Raw genomic sequence first — 19551 nt, 5'->3', positions numbered from 1 at the left:
AAAAACTAGGTCTGAACCCAGAGAGTGGAATTCAGAATTGTTAACTCTCAACTTTCATTTATATTTCTTTCAGAAAGTTTCCTCTAATTTGCGTGTTATCTATGGAAGGCAATTTATATTCTAAAATATTTTTATTAAATTCCTTGTCCACTTAGTGAGACCCCAAGACCCCCACAATCATACAATGTAAATTTAAGAACTGAAAAGAATGTCTCAGAAATAAAAAGCTTTTTTAAAAAACTTCTTTCCAGGAAGAGACAGTTTCTCAAGGCAGACTAGAGGAGAGACACTGGAGGCAGAAAGAATTAGGCACACATTCCAGCTCTGCTACTTAGAAAAGCTAAGAACTTGGACAAATTACTCAGGCTATGGGAATCTCAGCATTCCTGTCTGGAATCACAAGGTAATGGCTGAGTTTTTTCTAGGTTTAAGAGAGATCGTCTATATAAAGACCTTAGCACACTGCTTGCCTGTTAGATGTTAGCTGTCATTGCAAAATGAATCCCAGGTATTATGGCCCTTATCTTGGATTCAGTAAAACCAGTCTCTTGAGGAGTACTTAAGACCCTGGCTCTGTTGGCGCTGTGAGAGTGGGATTCCAGGTTCGTCCACTTGTTGGCTGTATGCTCTCAGGCAAGATGCTTGACCTCTCTTGTCAGTGGACCACAGAGACACACACGCACACACACACACACACAGAGGACACTCAAGAATCTTCAGAGAATGCATTAGAGAGATAAACATAATCCAACTCATAAGAGTGGTAGGGATTAGAAGTCAAATCTGTCCTTTGGTTAACTTGCCCCATGAATGCTCTACAAATGTGTTTGTCCCCTTCCAGTGTCCCCCAGAAAGCATTCATCTGAGATTTTCCCCTCATCCTTACCCTCTGTGGCCAGTGCTTTAAATTACTTCTCTCCAGTACATTCTCTGCTTCATCCTTGCTAACAGATGCTACTTTTTGTGGCAGAGAACAGATAAAGGCCTCACCCCAAGGAATGGCTCATGATTCATCTAAATAATTGTGATAATGTTGCTCTTTGTTGCCTCCAGCTTCCTTAAAGCTAGAGTGTGGTCATATAACCCAGTTCTAGCCAAGAGTTCTGAAGAAGAGAATAAAAGCCAACACCTTAATCCTGGCAAAAAGGGCCTGGTGCTTCGTTACTACGAACACTGGGAATAATGAACACAGATTTCTTTGCAGTTTTTTATTTGTTGTTGTTCTTAGAATATTTCCCACTAGGACTATATTTGTCAAATACTATGTTTTAAAATCAGATTATGGGCGCCTGGGTGGCTCAGAGAGTTAAGCCTCTGCCTTCAGCTCAGGTCATGATCTCAGGGTCCTGGGATCGAGTCCCGTATCGGGCTCTCTGCTCCACGGGGAGCCTGCTTCCCCCTCTCTCTCTGCCTGCCTCTCTGCCTGCTTGTGATCTCTCTCTGTCAAATAAATAAATAAAATCTTTAAAAAAAAATAAAATCAGATTATATGATTTTTCCCTGGGTCATTAAACCACCAATTTGATATACAGCTAGGGTCATTTGTTTATTTATGTTTTTAATTTTTAGGGATCCCACCCCTGATTTTTATTTCATTTTCTATTTACCTTTACACTCTTCCAAAGCCGAAAGCACAAAACCAGGGACAGTGTAAGCAACCCAAGTTCTACCTCTGATTCAATCAATTCTATCTCTCCAAACAAGGAACAATTTTTATTAGCTTTTAAGAATTGCTTTTTGAGGGACGCCTGGGTGGCTCAGTTGGTTGGGCAGCTGCCTTCAGCTCAAGTCACGATCCCGGCATCCTGGGATCGAGTCCCACATCGGGCTCCTTGCTCATCAGGGAGCCTGCTTCTCCCTCTACCTCTGCCTGCCATTCTGTCTGCCTGTGCTCGCTCTCTCTCCCTCTCTCTCTCTGACAAATAAATAAATAAAATCTTTAAAAAAAAAAAAGAAAGAAAGAATTGCTTTTTGAAAAAAACACAAGCCAGAATGTGTTCTATTTCTTAGATATAAAGAAACATACTACCCAGACTGTGGTGCAACCTGCCTTTTCATTTAGTAGTGCATATTGGAGATTACTCCATAGGACAGTCTTCCTCATTCCTTTGAGGACTAATACTTCATTTTGTGACTATTTGATAGTGTGATATCATGTAATATACTATACCATCTTCACCCAGTACTCTGAGGATGCATATTAAGATTGTTTCCAGGATTTTACAGATAATCTAACAAGAACAAGAAAAAACCACACACTAAATACATCTTTTCATATTTTTGTTCAGGTATCTTTTGCTTGTTTTTCTTGTTTCAAGTTTTTATTTAAATTTCATTTAGTATTGTGCAATAGTTTTGGGAGTAGAATTTAGTGATTCATCACTTACATATAACACCCCAGGCTCATCACAACAAGTGCCCTCCTTAATACCAATCACCCATTTAATCCCACCTCCCCTCCAGAACCCTCAGTTCGTTCTTTATTAGTTAAGAGTCTGTGTTATGGTTTGCTCCTTTTTTTCTCCCCCTATGTTCATCTGTTATGTTTTTTTTTAATTTCACATATAAGTGAAATCATATGGTATTTGTCTTTCTCTGACTGACATATTTTGCTTAGCATAATACACTTTATGTACCTATATGACACTCTATCCATGTCATTGCAAATGACAAGGTTTCATTCTTTTTTGATGGCTGAGTAATATATATGTGTGTCTATACACACACACACACACACACACACACACCCACATCTTCTTTGAGATATATATATATGTATACATATATATACCTATATATGCATATATATCACATATATATCATATATATAGATATAGCATATATATATGATATATGATATAGATATATTATCACATCTTCTTTTTCCATTCATCTGTTTATGGGCATCTGGGCTCTTTCCATAGATTGGCTATTATTGACAATGCTGCTTATAAACATCGGGGTGCATGTATCCCTTTAAATCTGTGTTTTTGTATCCTTTGGTAAATACCTAGTAGTGCAATTGCTAGGTTGTAGGGTAGTTCTATTTTTAACTTTTTGAGGAACCTCCATACTGTTTTCCAGAGTGGCTGCACTAGTTTGCATTCCCACCAACAGTGTAGGAGGGTTCCCCTTTCTCTGCATCCTCACCAACATCTGTCATTTCCTAACTTGTTAATTTTAGCCATTCTGACTGGTGTGAGGTGGTATCTCATTGTGGTTGTGATTTGTATTTCCCTGACGATGAGTGATGTTGAGCATTTTTTCATGCATCTGTTAGCCATCTGGATGTCTTCTTTGGAAAATTGTCTATTTATGTCTTCTGCTCATTTCTTAACCAGATTATTTATTTTTAGGGTATTGAGTTTGAGAAGTTCTTTATAGATTTTGAATACTAACCCTTTATCAGATATGTCATTTGCAGATATCTTTCCCATTTCATAAGTTGCTTTCTAGTTTTGTTGATTGTTTCCTTCCCTGTGCAGAAGCTTTTCATCTTGATGAAGTCCTATATTTATTTTTGCTTTTGTTTCCCTTGCCTTGGGAGACATATCTAGGAAGAAGTTGCTATGGCTGATGTCGGTGAGGTTACTGTCTGTGTTCTTTTCTAGGATTTTGATGGTTTCCTATCTCACATTTAGGTTTTCCATACATTTTGAATTTATTTTTGTGTATGGTATAAGACAGTGGTCTAGTTCCATTCTTTTACATGTTGCTGTCTGGTTTTCTCAAAACTGTTCATTGATGAGACTGTCTTTTTCCACTAATAATCTTTCCTGCTTTGTTGAAGAATAGTTGACCATAGAGTTGTGTGTTCATTTCTGGGTTTTCTAATCTGTTCCATTGATCTGTGTGTCTCTTTTTGTGACAGCATGATAATGTCTTGAGCACTACAGCTTAGTGACACAACTTGAAGTCCATAATTGTGATACCTTCTGCTTTGTTTTGCCTTTTCAAGATTTCTTTGGCTGTTTGGGGTCTTTTGTGGTTCCATGCAAGTTTTAGGATTTTTTATTCCAGCTCTGTGAAAAAATGCTGGTAGTAGTTTGAAAGGGATTGCATTAAATGTGTAGATTGCTTTGGGTGATATAGACATTTTAACAATATTTGTTCTTCCAATCCATGAGCATGGAATGTTTTTCCATTTCTGTGTCTTCCTCAGTTTCTTTCATGAGTGTTCTATAGTTTTCTGAGTACAGATCCTTTGCCTCTTTGGTTAGGTTTATTCCCAGGTATCTTATGGTTCTGGATGCAATTATAAATGGGATCAACTCCTTAACTTCTCTTTCTTCTGTCTCGTTAAGTGTATAGAAATGCAACTGATTTCCATGCATAGGTTTTATATCCTGCCACATTGCTGAATTGCTGTATGAGTTCTAGCAATTTTGGGGTGGAATCTTTTGGGTTTTCAACTTACAGTATCATGTCATCTGCGAAGAGTAGAAGTTTGACTTCTTTGCTGATTTGAATGCCTTTTTTTCTTTTTTGTTGTCTGATTGTTGAGTCTAGGATTTCTAATACTACGTTGAATAGCAGTAGTGATAGTGGACATCCCTGCTGTGTTCCTGACCTTAGGAGAAAAGCTCTCAGTTTTTCCCCATTGAGAATTATCACATGCTTTAATGTAATATGTTTTAGTATGAGAGTGTATTTTGCACGCTACGGAGTAATTTCTAGACATATGGCTAACTTCCTAATCACCTCTCATTCTCTTCAAGGTTTCTTTTTTGGCTTTTATTGCTTGTTATAATCAACTTATCTTGCTTTAGAAAATATGAGAATATTTTTGTAGTGAATGCATTACATTTATAAATTAATTTAGAAAGAAATGACATATTTATAATTTGAGCCTTCCTATCTCAAACAAGGTATGTATCATTTCATTTGCTCAAGTCTATTTTTGTGTATTTCAGGATTCTTTAAGAATTTTCTTCATATAGCTATTAAACATGTACTGTTAAGTTATACCGAGGTATTCTGTTGTTATTACTATTATTATTTTTACTACTGTAAATGAAGTCTCTGCTTCCATTTTGTTGTTAGAAAATTATCATATGTATTTATAAAGACTAATATTTTTCTATGTTCATTGAATTCTATTATTTTTGTAGTTTTTTAACATGATTTTTTTAGGTTTTCCATATATTTAATAACTTCATTTCTGTAAATACAGATGGTTATATCTCTTCCTTTCCAATTCTTATGCCTGTAACTACTTCATACTGACTAATTATGTTGATAAGGACCTTCAAAACAATTATAGAGGATAGTGGGGATCCTTTACTTCTTTTTTATTTCAGAGGGAACTCTTTTTATGGTTTACCATTAAGAAAGGTGGAATACAGCTATTGTTATTCTTAACTACACTAAAAGAGCACCCACCCTTCCCAGCCTAAAATGCTTAACAAGCCCCTATTCTTATCTGAGCCGTGAGGGTGACTCATCTCCAGGTTTAGGTAGATGGGTGTGGAGAGAAGTGTCCACCTCACTATCTCTACTGCTAGAGACGTTGTAGCTGAGAATTGCAAACATGGCTCTCAGTCACCATCACCTGCTGGGGAGAAATAGCACTGCCCCCTTCATTCTTTAGCAGAAACGCAAGCATTTAACTGTCCCTTTATGCCGGACCCTTCCCTCACTGCTCTTCAGAAGCCAAACATTTCGAAAGAACAGTTTAGATGGATCTCTTCTAGTACTCTTCTGCTTCACTCTTCTTAAATTGAATTGGGCCTGGTCACACAAAAGATGAATGTCTTAAATTCTTAACATTCCTCTCTCAATTCATTCTGTCTATCCTTTCAGTCTGACCAGAAAGCAAGGGACGGAGGAAACACACAAGGGAAAGCAATGAAAATAAGCCTCTGACCTCAGTTTCCCCAGGAACAGAAATACCTCAGTGGGAAGAAATCCCAAGTTTCAATGATGACTAATACATAATTCGATTTCAATAGTTGCAGGAAATTTAGAAGTAAATAAATATGCCTTAGATGACTTCTTATTGCGGCTTGTTGCAGAGTTTTTAATTCTCTAGCAGAAAGTTATTTTCTTCTTTCTTAAAAAGAGATTAGATTAGAAAGACGGTTCAGTAACCTAAATCACAATAAATACCTAACACTTATGTCTGCGATACACGATTGACACTCAACAGATATTTGCTGATGGACCAAATGCATGAGTACATATATGTATTTCCAAGTGAGGGGTTTAAAGTCAATGATGGCATTTCAAATAGGCATTTTCACTTTTACGCCAGTTTTCAAACAATCCCCACAAGGTCTCTCAGCTATTAATTCCCTGATTTCCAATAGAAGCCTTTTTCTACTATGTCAGCTTCCACCAAAGTATGTTTTGTGGTTTGGTTAGTTTGCTCTACTGTGAACTAAACTGAGAAGCTTTGGTGGGAATGTTTTATTCTGTTATTGCTTGTTGTACTATGATTATTATTTTTAATGAAGGGAGAGGGCAGTTTAAGTCAGTGCTATTACAAAATTTATCCAGATAAGATTTTTTCATTGCATAAAATAAAGCATTAATAATGGTATAAAGGGGTGACTGGGTGGTTCAGTGGGTTAAAGCCTCCGCCTTCGGCTCAGGTCATGATCCTAGGGTCCTGGGATCAAGCACCACATCGGGCTCTCTGCTCAGCAGGGAGCCTGCTTCCTCCTCTCTCTCTCTGCCTACCTCTCCACCTACTTGTGATCTCTCTCTGTCAAATAAATAAATAAAATCTTTAAAAAATGGTATAGAAACATGTTTTTTGGAAATGAAAAAGAAACATAGGATCTATGTGTAGAAATTTGGACCAAAAAAAGAAATTAGTGCATTAGTTTGGGGGAATTTCATTTTACATGAAGTAGCAGCTTCCATCAGAGAAATACTTTTAGACTGAAGTTCGAAGAAAGGTACTCAGGATGGTCCCAGGCTGGCTCATGACCTGCCTGCCTTCTTAGTGGTGGGGAAGTCATTAAACTAGTCTATATTCCTAAGGTGACCTTAAATTCCAAAAATTAGGACATTTTTCCTGATTTTTTCAGAATCTTTGTTCATAAGCTTCTTGGACACCAGGGGAGATTTTTAAAAAAGTACTTGTGAGGAGCGGGACTCCTGGATGGCTCAGTTGGTTAAGCTGCCTTTGGCTTAGGTCATGATCCCAGGACCCTGGGATAGAGTCCCACATCAGGCTTCCTGCTCAGTGGGGTATCTGCTTCTCTCTCTCCTTCTGGCTGCTGCTCTGCCTACTTGTGCTCTCTATCTCTTTGTCAAATAAACAAATAAAATCTTTTTTTAAAAAGTGCTTTTGAGAAGCATATTGAGGTTTAACTACAGAAACATTTGTGCTGCCATTAGCATTAGTTGGACCTGCTTGTGCATTATGGGAGCTCAGGCATGACATGTCTGTGGCCATTATATTTCACCTACAGCAGCAACAACCTGGTTGGTTGCAAAAAGTGTAGGAACTAGTGACCTAGGAGTTTACGGGTTGAGCTCAGATAGACATGAGATGTGAATAATGTAGTTTGAGGACATGTCTGAGGCAGTTATGAAAGAGGTGAAGGAACTTGGGTGCTCAAGTAGTTAATGCATTTGCATTCCATGGACTTTCACTTCCACTCTGGACTTTACTGGCCTTGAATGTATATCTTCAGTCTGCTTAATGACTGCTCCTAACTCCAAGAAACGTTGTGAGGACTATGACCACAGCCTTGAACTCACAGAATGTGGTATGGGGAGTCTGCAATTCCATGAAAATAAAGGTAATGAAAACACAATGATTTGAAGTGGTCCATCTGTGTGGCTAGGAATTTAAGACAGAATCATTTAAAACCCTTGTGCCAAATAATTGTACTGTCTATTACCCTATTGCATAAGAGCACCTTGTATTTATCTAAACAATTATATGGTAATATACCATTTGAGAGGCATGGAAACTTGGCAAAGCACTTAACCTCCCTATGTTAATATTTTTGCTTTGTAAAGTAAGACTACTACCCACACATCATTTCTTGTGAGAATTAAATGACGAAGTACACTTTAGAAGAGCCAGCACTACACTGGAGTGGATATGTGTATGTGTGTGTGTGTTCAAGAAATACACAGCATGTGTTTGAGAGCAGAGTGGGAGATGCACAAAGTAGCAGAATGAGAAGGCAGAGATCAAAAGTCAGAGACACTTGTATTTTTATTATTAATAAGAAACCATGAATATTGATAGGTCTGTAAAGCCTAAGAAACTCTATAGTGATAGCTGTATTATTATAGGTAGGAAATGAACAATATAAGAGATAATAGCTTTATTATATTTCATAGTGCTCAAACAATGTCTGGAGTTCTGTATTAAAATCTCAGTATCATATTAGACTAGTTTCTTAATAAGTTTCAATGTACATTTTAAGTAAATCTTTTACATTTTAAGTAAATCTTAATGTACATTAAGTAAATCATTCCCCACAAATCCATCGGTTATGGAGATTCACTCAGCAGTCATTCCCAGGCTGGAGAAAGGGCATTTTCCCTCAGGAAGCATCAGAAGAATCCTCCACTGCCCCAACAGGAAGACTCTCAGGCGGAGGGAACGATATGGGGGAAAACCCTATTCTCCTCTCTGGTAAAATCCAGGTCTCCAAATGAGAATCATTTGTTCTTAATTCTTAAAGAATTTGAGTCCTATCTTAAATTTGAGTGAACGAGAAGCTGCTCAAGTCCAGATGAGAAAAGTTTCTTTACAGAGGCAAGTGATAGTTAATTCTATGAATTACTTGACATCATATTAATTTATCATTATGCCATCTTGGTCTTGTTTAAGGGTCATTGACTTATATTCATAATTTGGCCTTAAAATGACCCAAATAACCTTTACTGAAAGCTCATCATCCTACTTCATGAACCACATAAAGAGCTCATGAGTTCCCAATGGGCTTGAATGAGCACAAACTTCATGTGTTAAACCCCTGAGGTTTCTGTAGATTTGTTATTATGGATTCTTCGAGAAAGATCCTTTGATTGAAAATGTGAGCATGACTTCCTAAAACCCTTAATAAAAAAGTGAGGCTTATTTTATTGGTCAGTCTAGAAAATTCTTTCTGCAACTGCAGGTCCTGCATTCACCACCTCCTATTGCCTAATACACACTCTCATTGAACTTCATTAATGTGAACACTTACCATTCAAATGAACTCTCTTTAGTTCCTCTAGCCATAGGATATAATATAGGATATAATACAGTCAGAGGAGTGAAATTATCTTTTTGTGTATTGTCACATTTTTTACCCATACTTGTTTCCCTCCTAAAAGGTCCTTGAGTGTTATGCTGCATAGTGGAAGGCTTCCTGTCTAAGCAGTTAGGCTGTTCCATCTACTCCAAAGGTTGCTGAGGGATGATATGGGAATTCTTTTTTCTCTTCCTTTTTATCTTGAGGGCTCAGAAGGATTTATAGACTCTGCAGTAAAGTCAAAAGATAGAATTTCAGGGAACTTTGTGTGCCTTATTAGGGCTTCCATAGTCTATGGACATAAACCATGTAAATCTCATGGTTGTCAACATTTCAGCCCCGACCAGATGACTTACTCCATCTTCAGTGGGGATGTCTCCCACCTCCTCAACCTTTTTTTAGGGTGGGGAGTGCTCTACAACCAAGACAAATTGTGCTTGCTTCATATTAGGCACTAGTTAGGGAATGTGAGTGGAAAAAACCAGCATAATATCACATTACACAGGAGCTCTGTTGGGGAAATGTATAAGCATATACGCAGTCTCACAAAGTACTCATCAAACTGTGGAGAGGATACAGGGACTTGGGCACAGCTGGATGCACTCTGGGCCATAAGAACCTGACAACAGGGCCTAGGAAGTGATTAGCGTAGTCCCTTAATGGCAGAATTCCTTATTCCACACCTTCCAAATTAGTCCCCCCACTTCCAGCTGAATATCTTCATTCAGAGAGTGCTGCCTTGATCAGAGCTATCTAAATTGGAAGAGTATGAAAGTGGAGGAAAAAGACATTACAGATAATCATACCTGAACAACAGGCATAAATCAGGACTATCGTGGGCTAACTGATGCATATGGTAATTGCATATGGTCCATTTCATATTCTCCAGGTAGTTTTAACATGGGTTAATGTTCATCCTGTTACACCAAAGGGCATTGTCAGGTTTTTTTATGGCTGGGCATTCACTTGGATGCTTGGAAAGCATGCTATATCAGTTGTTAAATATTTCAATGTCATCACCATTTAGAATGTGCTTTCTTTTATGAAACCAAAATCTATAACTTAACCCATTGATTCTAATGCTCTCTCTTGGAGCCATGCAAAGCCAGTTTAATTCTACCACTCACATTCTTCACACATAACATCCATTTAAATATTTAAGATAGCTATTTGAGAAATCAATGTCAAACTTGAAATGAAGCTTTAGATAATCTGGGACTTCTGAAATACTGTTATAGTTTCATTAAGGAATTAAATGTAAAAAAAAGCAACTCTAAAAAAGTTAGGAGAAATATCAATGTATATTTATTCACACTCTAAATTGGAAAGAAATTTCTTATGTTAAACAACATTAGAGAAAAATAGATGAGGTTAAATTTTTTGAATACATTAAGGTTTACAACTGCTATAGACAAACTAATGAATGATAGCAAAGTCAAAGAAACTAAAGAAAATAAACTTGACAGATGTGCTAACATATCAGCATAATTATATCATACAAGTCAGTAAGGAAAACACTAATCAGTTGGTCAAATAAGGTAAAAAAAAGAATTCACCAATGCAGAAATATAAGTGATTAATAAACTTGGAAAATTGTTTAATCTCACTAATAACTAAAGGAATGCAGAGTTTTAAAAAGTTGTGAATTTTCTCTAAAAGAAAACATTTTTAAGTAATTCCAAACACTAGAGAAGGGTTGATGAAACATGCATTCTTAGCCATTTACCAGTGGGAGAAAAATATTGAAAGACAATTTAGCATACATATGAAGAGATTTTATGCAAGTAGACAGTACTTTGATGAGTAGGAAAAAGGCTTCTGCACACAAACGTGCATCCCAATGATATTTATAACAGTGAAAAATTAGGAGCAATCTAAATCCTGAGCAGTGAGTGGCTGTGATGTATCTTCCCAGTGAAACAGTATGTGTTTTTAGGAAATGGTGTTTTTGAAGACTCCAAAAACATAAAGCAAATGCTTACTCTCCTAAATGACAAAAACATGCAAAAATGCAAAAAAATACATAAAATGCAAGAGTATCTTAAAAGATTATGCATGGAAAATAGTCTGGAAGGAACTATACAAACGTTATATAAACAGAGTTTGTCTCTAGGTGGTGGGAATATGGATAACATTCCACCCCCTACCCTGTGAGCTTATTATCAGAAAAAGCTTAGCTTGTATAAAATATTCTTGTAAAGACAATTATAGCCTCTCCATTGATCCTTCTTTGCTCTTCCATCTGAATCATTCCACTTCTTTCAGCTTGTCTTCCTATGGTTTGGTTCTGCGATCCACCTTATCCTTTTGCACGCGTGATGGAACCTGAATGAAATGCTTCATGTTTGAGACAAGCAGTGAAGAGCAAGGAAGAACACCGCTCTCACTCTGGGCACTAATGATATCAGTGAGCTTTACTTCTTCTTCGCAGTCATTTCCAGTATTGATTTTTACTGAATAAAACTCTCTGAGTGAATGAATCTGAACAGTTTTTGTTCTGTTTTTTTTTTCTCTGCACCTCACCTGAGTAATGTAACCTCGTGCACATTAATGGCTGTGAGTTACTCAAGGTGAGAGGGCGGGGCAGGGAAAGGAGTGGGTCCATCAGAAGATTAGAATGAGAATGAATGGTGGGCAGCTGTGCATTCCTGTGAAATGCTGGGGTGAAAAAGGCTGAGCCTTTGCCTTATTCTCTTGTTCCTGACTTCCTAACGCATAGAGTTCCCAGCGTTCCTTAATGTTAGATGGTCCTGTTAACTGAGTTCTAACCCATGGAATAAGAGAAAGGGAGTGATGCCTGCCATTTCAGAGCTATACCATTATCTCCTATACAGAATCCTGCATTGGTCCTTCTCCCTCTGACCCACTGAAATAGAGAAGGGATATTAGATTGAACTGGATTTTGCAAGCTAGGGATATTGGAACCCACATACTGAAGATGGCAGGGCTCTGTCAGCCTGGATTCCTGAAGGTCTGTATGGGCGAGGGACACTCTGCTTCATCTGCTCACCTTCCCAGCATTGTTACATAAGGAATACATAGTCTCTTCTTGTGTATTAACAATTCCATAATTTGGGATCTACTTATTAAAGCACGTAGCCAACACTAACTAATATAATATCCAATGAGGCCCTCCAGATGACCTTGGTACTTCCTTGTTCCTTTGTTTGTTTGTTTTCATCATCTCTGAACCAAAGGAGAGAATTTGCCCAAAATGTTTATCCTCAAATGCCTCAGACAAGACCCAAGAAAATATATGTATGCTGTAGATATTATGGACCATGATGTAAGACTCCATATTTAATATGTTAATGAATTTCAACTTGTTGAATGTATCTTATCACTTGGGCTTTTCAAACATCTATTCCATTTAATTACATCATTCCTAATTTCCTGCCCTCTTCACACTTAATAAGCATCCCTTCTATATTATCAGGAAAGTTTTTTACTAAAAATTATGAACTAGTTACATTAGTGCAAAGGTAAGCAGTTTATTAAGAATATAATTTAGAGGGGCGCCTGGGTGGCTCAGTGGGTTAAGCCGCTGCCTTCGGCTCAGGTCATGATCCCAGGGTCCTGGGATCGAGTCCTGCATCGGGCTCTCCGCTCGGCAGAGAGCCTGCTTCCCTCTCTCTCTCTCTGCCTGCCTGCCTCTCTGTCTACTTGTGATCTCTCTCTGTCAAATAAATAAATAAAACCTTTTTTTAAAAAAAAGAATATAATTTAGAATATGGCTGTGTATTTACTTTCAAGTATTTTACCTGGAGAAAATGCTATTGTTTTTACCAGTGAGCTTTTGTTGTATTACAAGCCATGCCAAAACTTAGCAGCATAAAATAAAACACTTATTATTTCCCATTATTCTCTATCCTGGCTGGAGAGGGCCTTTGTCTGGGCCAGCTCAGGTGCAGCTGGAGAATCCAGGATGACTTCAAATCTGGGACCTCACCAGAAATGGCGGGAAAATCTGGAAGACTGGAACCTCTCCCTCCACCAGGAGGCTAGCTCAGGCTTTTTCACATAGGAGAAAAGGGTTTTCAGGATTATAAGAAATGGAAATCTCCTTAGCATCAGTGTGGGAGGCGCTACCCATAGACCTGTCCACAGAGGGAAATCACAGTGGGCGCTTAGCAAACAATAACCACGGTGCTCTTATTTGTTTATTTAAATGTATTTGCAATTTATATCTACACCCCAAGTTATGGAATTGTAGCATGTAGAAGTACAGATCCAATATAAGACTTGAGTAATGCAGTTGGGGTTGGGGTTTAAAGGACTATGTATACCAAAACACCTGGGCTCGTGGAAGCTACTACAACTGAACACAGAGTGTAGCTTTGAGTTTATCATTAGGCAGGAGAAGCGGGGATAGAGTTCCTGATGAATCCCAGCTTCACAAATTCAGGCCTAGTATACGACAGCATGCAGCATCTGTAGTAGCATGTCATGTCTTAAGTCTTCCCTTTCCATTTTCCCTTCTTTCTTTCTGATCTTCGATCCTTGTGCTCATACTCTATGGCAGCGAGGTGGGAAATTGGCAAGAGAAGGCAGTGAGAGAAGCAGAAGGGGACTGGGAAGAAAAATATAGCAACATGGAGGGGTAACAGGGAAAGAGGCAGTGAACAGGGTAGGCATGGGGTCCTTGAGAATATTCATATAGAAAATTAATTTTCAGATGAAACTCAAGCTAGTTGCAGGGTCTTTATTCATGTAGTTCCTTCCTCCTGGAATGCTGTTCCTGTGGACCATAGCCTGGTTCTGTTTCCATGTCACTGAGACCTCTGCTCTGATCTCACCTCGTCCTAGAGGCCTTCCCTGGCCTCTCTTCCCCGAAGCTCTTCTCATTCTCTAGTTCCTTATGCTGAGGCTTCTTTTCTTCCTGGCCATACTCAGCCTCTGAATTCATTAACTTGTTCGCTTGTTTATCTTGTAACTGACTCATGCACTAAAACTTGAAAATGGCGAACGAAGGTCTTGAGCTGGAGCAACTAGGTTCCAAATCTCAGATCCAAATCTTCCTATTTAACTTTTTCTCAATGTCTTCATCTGAAAAGCAATAATGCTGCTACAACTGAGTTGTGAGTTTGAAATGCGTCATTGCATAGCGTGCACTTGGCACAGTGCCTGACACGTGGTCACACCTCGGTAACTCTCCGCAATTATTGACTCATTCATCAATGTGTCTTTATTTTTTTTTTAAAGCTTTTATTTATTTATGTGAGAGAGAGAGAGCTCGAGCAAGCGAGAGAGCATAAGCAGGGAGGAGATGCAGGGGGAGAGGGAGGAAACAGATTCCCTGCTGAGCAGGGAGCCCCATGTAGGGCTTCATCCCAGGACCCTGAGATCATGACCTGAGCCAAAGGCAAATGCTTAACCGACTAAGCCACCCAGGGGTGCCCATCGCTGTCTTTTTGCCCATGGAAGAATGCCTGCCATGCACCAAGATGGTCAGCCAATATTTTTAAGATAAATAAATGTTAGTTAAATACTGAATAAATATAATAATCACCATTAACTCTTTGCTAGGCATCCCACCGTGTGACAAAACTATGAAAAAACAATTGTTCTCCTTCCTCTTTTATATCTGAGGAAACGGAGCCTTGGGTTAACTATCTAAGGTCATAAAATTGGTGTGTAGCAAAGCCAGGGCACAACAAATCCAGGTTTCCTGTGATGCAAACCACATATTCCATACCATTTTTTTAATGGTGCTTTTAATTTACTGCACTTTAATGGAGAAAATAGTAAAGGTGTTTTATTCTTGAATGCATATAATTAAAAAATACCTTTCTGATATATCTTATTATTTGTTTATCGCAAACATTAGTTTTGGTCTGACCTTTTAACCTGAACTTCGATGAAAGCAACACAGAAATAATAGACCTGGAAGTGTAAGCTAATTCCTTTGACAGGACATTTTGGTCCAGTATAGCCCTTTATCCTTAGCGAGAGTTCCCTGACCAGTGTTGCCCATGGGCGTATATCCCGTCTCCATTTCACAGTCTGTAGTGGCAAGGTTACTATGGTGGTAGTTAGGGTTACTCATTTCACAGCAGTGAAATAACTAGTCTTTTTGTAGAGGCAAGAAAGAACCTGTTGAATGATTCTTTCTCTAGGATAAAGACCAAAATATTCAAACGTCTGCTCCGTTGTAGTCTTTGTTGCAGTTCTCTGCCTGGTTCCTGTCAAGTTGCAACAGTTAAAACAAAACTGAGATACTTGAATAGAGAGAAGCGTAGGGAAAAAATTCTATGATGTCTGCCTGAAATACGAGAGCAGTGTGACGGCTACGCCAGCTTTATTTGAAATGCACTTCTGGGTTGATTTTTTGTTTGGTTTGGTTTGGTTTGGTTTGGTTTTTGTTTGTTTGTTTTGCTGTCAGTGAACGCCTGCGAAACTCAAGGGGAATTTACCAGTTCTCTTGGGGTGATAAAATGGTCAAGTGGTAGAGTTGGGGCTGGCAGGAAAAGGAGATTTGAACTCTTCTTTTCCCATCGCCAGGACGTGAAGATACATGCAAGTTACTCGCTCAGTAAAGCCCAACAGCAATGCTTGAACACCACTGAACACAAACTCCACTCAGATCTTCAGGGAAAGAGGTATGTAATGATGGCCAGTGTGGCCCTTGCCATAAAGTGATACCTTTAAAATCATAGCATTCTGGAATATGCTATCTGAATTTGTTAAGGAATTGCTATCATCTTCAAAGACATTAATATTTCCTTTAAAATAACCAAAGATCCTCTACTACTAACACAATGTTTTGGTACTTCAGTCTTGGGTAGGGAATTTATGACCCAGAGTTGAGACCTACCCAGTCCGTATTTTCACAGGACTTACAATTAATTAAAATGCAGAATTTTAGCAGCACTCTTCATGTATTCATCCTAGCACATGCTTACAGTACTGCCTTGCCATTGCTGTTTATTGGACTATGTTGATTCTCAGGTGAGTAGATAATATTGTTGCTATTGGGATGGTGTCCAGAAATTAGTTTTAAAACATAAAGCATGATCTGTGACAGGTATCTTCATAGTTGACATGATGGTGATGATGATGATGATGATTTTACTGTGTATCATTTGCCCACTGTAGGGAAAATGATTCTTATTCCTGGTTTTGGCCAAGTGATAAATGATTTCTTACTATGTAGAGATTAAAAGGAGCAGAAGGGCTATGGGAGAACTTGGAGGTCCTCCTATATGTAGAGGTATGACCACTAATCAGGCTACTACCACAAGTTGCACATACACACACACACACACACACACACATTCATACACACATACACTCACACACACCTATGAACACAGGCATACACACATACATACACCTCACATGCACCATATACATCTTTTAATGAGTACCTTTTTAGAATTAAATAATCTGCCAATAGTTGGTAAAATAAATATTGCTTCTTTCATTTGGTTATTGTCAGTGGTTTATTCAGTAAGACTAATCACTCAGTAAGACTAAATAAGATTTAATCAAGAATAAACACACACACAAAAAAAGAATAAACACTAAAAAAAAGACCATGCTGCCCCTAAATTTTTTTCGTTCACAACATATTTTTTATTGAAGTGATTGCTTTAACTGGTCACGACAAAATGCCAAGTGACTCAGTGACAGTGAAATTTTTCCATGAAATCTAATTCCTAACACCCAGTAGGATGAATTTTTTCTTATAATATATAAAAACCAATTTATCATTTTAAAGCAAATTAGGATAGGTAGCTATATGATGACTGAGAATTCATTATTATTCCCCATTTTTGTATTTTGTATGTTCTATTTCCTTTAGGAAAATGTGAAGCCTGGAATTCTAAGAAGTTGGGCAGTTATCATGGCTCTTCATCTTAGGGAGGCATAATCCACTGTTCATTTGTCTTCATAGTCATTCGAAAGCGATTTGGAACAGTCTTTGATGAAGAGGCTAGATTAGTTGCCTATTCCCCTCCCTCGCTCCTGGGTCTGCATTTGGGTGAAAATGCAGCAACTTTTTCCTCAGAGGGCTGTAATGAAATGACCTCTGGTAGGTCATGGAACTAAAAGGTCAGGAGAAGAAAAATGGTCGATTAGAAATGTCTCTGATTTCACAATTTTAGAAGACATACTTCCATCTTTAAAGCTTGACATTTAGTTCCCATTTACATGTTAAGAACGTTGTTTCTCCTCCAGGAAAAATCCCATATATTTCTTCTTCTTTCTTTTCATCCCATATATTTCAAAATCACTCATCGGGGGTGTATGAGATGGAAGGTGAAGGGGTGGGAGAAATAGTAATTTAAAATATCACAATGATAAATTGGATGAGCACCCCAGATTAGCAGCAACCATCTACTACCTGTGAAAGACATGGGAGGAACCTGAGAAATCACTTACAAGGTTACTGAGGCTGAGGTAGTTGTTGGCTTGGTCAAGATATCACTGATGTTTGTAGCTAGGTATTGAAGGCCCCCAGCTACTCTTTTTAAGCAGATCGGCACACAACAACACAATGGAGCCTGTTTGGGTTTGTTTTTCCTTTTTTAATGGACTTCGGTTGCTTTGTTAACGTAAATAATAAAGCAATTAAAAGTTATTAATATTGCATCAGTCTTGACTGTTCCCTAACTACCAGTTTTGCATGCTTATCTTTATTTTAAAAAGCAAACAGGATTTATAGTCTTTAAAAATTAACCCACTTGGTCAGAGATTTGACAAATGATACTACAGAGTACAGTCAGCGAGTTCACCATTCTGATGAATAATGACCCTTTAAAACCTTTGGAGGGAATATAGTTGGGGGAAGGTGTATGATACTAGGGGTCAGGGGTCCTCCGTTCTGTCTCCTCACTGACATTGTTCATGACCTGAAAAAGTCTTTTTTTTTTTTTTGGTCTTTGAAAATGTCAATGTCCCTGCTTGGATGAAATTATGAAGTTAATGTGAATTTCAGTTTCCTTTTTTCCTTTCACTCAGCTCTCCTTCGAGCAGAAGGAGCAGGAAGGAGGCTGAGGGAACAAAGCTCGTGTCTGCCCAAGGCTGGAGGTCCTCAAGATTGTCCCCTTGCCACCTTCCTTCTCCACTCACCCCCCCTTCCTCCTGGCTCCTTTTGAGCCAGGGTGCCTAGGGCTCTTAGCACCTTCTCCCTCTTCACTTGCAGATACCCACCTACATTTATAGATGTGCCCGCCCCACCACACTGGGGTGGCACTGATTCTTGGCCTGTGTTAGGTGGTTTGTGGAAAAAAACATGGACTTTTGGAGTCAGACAGACCTGGGTCTCCTCTGCTTTACCTCCCGCCATCTTGGCTTAGGTCAAGTGCCCTAGGACCCAGAGATCAGGGAACCCTTCATGATACCAGGTTAATAATGACTACCATACTGGGTAGTTGTCGATATTAGAAAAGGTTACACAGTAGGGCCTCTGATAGAACTCAGCTGTAAATCCATCTTTTCCTTTCCCTTGTGTGTGATCTTTTACTCCACATCAGACTTTGCTGTCCTGTATTTCACATCCTCTATGTCAGACTCTTCATATACACAGCCTCATTTAATCCTCCCCAAACCCTTTTAAGTCATGATATAACTATGAAGGATAATTTTCAAAATGGTAAAATCATGACTTTTTTGTAAAATGAACATGCACTGAAGATTTTATGTAATTCATTAATTAAGAAGGGAACTGCTGAAAGGTAAAAACTAGTTCAAATTCAGATTAATGTATAAAGATGTATATTCTCAACCAGACAGAATTGATTTGTGTTGCCCTTAATAAGATTAAATCAGGGGCACCTGGGTGGCTCAGTGGGTTAAGCCGCTGCCTTCGGCTCAGGTCATGATCTCAGGGTCCTGGGATCGAGTCCCACATCGGGCTCTCTGCTCAGCAGGAAGCCTGCTTCCCTCTCTCTCTCTCTCTGCCTGCCTCTCCGTCTACTTGTGATCTCTCTCTGTCAAATAAATAAATAAAATCTTTAAAAAAAAAAAAAAATAAGATTAAATCATCTGTCTATAAGCACTCTAAGTCTTCTGTAGACTCACTTCTATCTCTACCAAATTGTAAAATAGCCTCATCGGAGACCATCAAAGATACACACTCCCATGGAATCCAATAATCCCTGAACATCCATGGAGCAGTGCCCAACATGCCATTGAAAGGACACTCAGGGATCTCTTAGGCCCATTCCAAAGTCTTTCAATTTTCCTGGGCTTGAGCATTCCCACTTGATAGACAAGTAAACTAAAGATAGAACTGTTAGATAATGTGCCCAAGGTCTTTACATAGTAGGTCTGGATGAGGCTCCAGGTTGGCCTGGCTCCTTACTCGTGGTGACTCTCTCCCTGGACCACACGAAGC

This window comes from Lutra lutra, chromosome 4 (genome assembly GCF_902655055.1).
Source record: "Lutra lutra chromosome 4, mLutLut1.2, whole genome shotgun sequence".
NCBI classification, from domain to species: Eukaryota; Metazoa; Chordata; class Mammalia; order Carnivora; family Mustelidae; genus Lutra; species Lutra lutra.
Note: the sequence above shows the minus strand (reverse complement) of the source record.